Raw genomic sequence first — 2,500 nt, 5'->3', positions numbered from 1 at the left:
GGCCCAAAGTAAAGGTGAATGCTAATCTCAAGGCCAGGCCGTGCCTTTGTCGCTATGGTAATGTGAAGGTCTGGGTGATACTATCATGCTAATTAGGGTTAGCACCTGGAGAGGCATTTGAAAGGCAGTGTTATGCTGATGAAATCAGGGCTGGGGAACTTCCAGGCTGATTCCTGGAACATGCTGTGCTTTGTTTAGTTTGTCTCCACCTCTGTGTATCCCTCCCCCCTTGAAACGTATAAGCTGCGCCGAGCTGAGTCTTAGTCAGACTTGGATGACTACAGCGGCGCATTGGCGAGTTCTCAGTAAAGAGGAACTTCGGCCGGAGAGATATGCCAACGTCTCCCGGTCTCTGCTTCGACAGAGGAAAACGTTTCCAACACGACCCTAGCTCCAAACCCTAAGCATAGGCCAGACGGGGCGACCATAGCTCCGAACCATAAGCGTAGGCCAGACGGGGCGACCATAGCTCCGAGCCTAGGACAAGGGCGACAAGGGTCAGCCTCCGCCCGGGGCCTACGCATAGGCCGCAGTGACGAAATTTATAAATTGTTCAGTCTAGCTTCCAACATGACAGTATATGAACTGAGAGAGATAGGCAGATTGGATTTGCAGTTGGGGGTAAAGATGGGGACATTTGTAATAAGATCAAGTCTGGGGGCCCAGGAGTCTGAGACATTGACATTTCATCTCTGTGAGCTTCCTGATCACCGGGTGGGGGCCCAAAGTAAAGGTGAATGCTAATCTCAAGGCCAGGCCGTGCCTTTGTCGCTATGGTAATGTGAAGGTCTGGGTGATACTATCATGCTAATTAGGGTTAGCACCTGGAGAGGCATTTGAAAGGCAGTGTTATGCTGATGAAATCAGGGCTGGGGAACTTCCAGGCTGATTCCTGGAACATGCTGTGCTTTGTTTAGTTTGTCTCCACCTCTGTGTATCCCTCCCCCCTTGAAACGTATAAGCTGCGCCGAGCTGAGTCTTAGTCAGACTTGGATGACTACAGCGGCGCATTGGCGAGTTCTCAGTAAAGAGGAACTTCGGCCGGAGAGATATGCCAACGTCTCCCGGTCTCTGCTTCGACAGAGGAAAACGTTTCCAACACGACCCTAGCTCCAAACCCTAAGCATAGGCCAGACGGGGCGACCATAGCTCCGAACCATAAGCGTAGGCCAGACGGGGCGACCATAGCTCCGAGCCTAGGACAAGGGCGACAAGGGTCAGCCTCCGCCCGGGGCCTACGCATAGGCCGCAGTGACGAAATTTATAAATTGTTCAGTCTAGCTTCCAACATGACAGTATATGAACTGAGAGAGATAGGCAGATTGGATTTGCAGTTGGGGGTAAAGATGGGGACATTTGTAATAAGATCAAGTCTGGGGGCCCAGGAGTCTGAGACATTGACATTTCATCTCTGTGAGCTTCCTGATCACCGGGTGGGGGCCCAAAGTAAAGGTGAATGCTAATCTCAAGGCCAGGCCGTGCCTTTGTCGCTATGGTAATGTGAAGGTCTGGGTGATACTATCATGCTAATTAGGGTTAGCACCTGGAGAGGCATTTGAAAGGCAGTGTTATGCTGATGAAATCAGGGCTGGGGAACTTCCAGGCTGATTCCTGGAACATGCTGTGCTTTGTTTAGTTTGTCTCCACCTCTGTGTATCCCTCCCCCCTTGAAACGTATAAGCTGCGCCGAGCTGAGTCTTAGTCAGACTTGGATGACTACAGCGGCGCATTGGCGAGTTCTCAGTAAAGAGGAACTTCGGCCGGAGAGATATGCCAACGTCTCCCGGTCTCTGCTTCGACAGAGGAAAACGTTTCCAACACGACCCTAGCTCCAAACCCTAAGCATAGGCCAGACGGGGCGACCATAGCTCCGAACCATAAGCGAAGGCCAGACGGGGCGACCATAGCTCCGAGCCTAGGACAAGGGCGACAAGGGTCAGCCTCCGCCCGGGGCCTACGCATAGGCCGCGGACTCTGCCAATATGTCCCAGAGGCGAATGGCCACTGCGGGGCCTCCAGCCCGGGCAGAGGGGAAGCCTCCCCGGCAGCCCCATTAACGCCTAATTGGCCAGGCGGCCCCGTCTACACTTAGTTGAGCTGGCGGCCTCATTTACATTAAGTGGACCCGGCGGCCCCATTCACACCTAGTTGATCAGGCGGGCCCGTTCACACCTAGTTGATCGGGCGGGGCCATTCGCACCTGGTTGATCGGGCGGGCCCGTTCGCACCTAGTTGACCGGGCGGCCGCATTCACAAGTACCGCAGTGGGCGGCCTCGTTTACATTCAGGGGACCTGCCGGCCCGATTGACGTCTAGTTGATCAGGCGGGCCCGTTCGGACCTAGTTGACCTGGGGGCGGCCGCATTTACATGTAGCGCAGCGGGCGGCCGCATTTACATTAACCCTCTACCGCACACAATTTGATGGTACATGATAAGAAATTATTCCACATCACTTATTGGTTAATTTTGGGACATTTTATTGATTATGTATGTACATA

This window comes from Paramormyrops kingsleyae, chromosome 25 (assembly GCF_048594095.1).
Source record: "Paramormyrops kingsleyae isolate MSU_618 chromosome 25, PKINGS_0.4, whole genome shotgun sequence".
Lineage (NCBI taxonomy): Eukaryota > Metazoa > Chordata > Actinopteri > Osteoglossiformes > Mormyridae > Paramormyrops > Paramormyrops kingsleyae.
The sequence above is the reverse complement of the archived record's forward strand: the minus strand, read 5'-3'. Positions refer to the sequence as shown.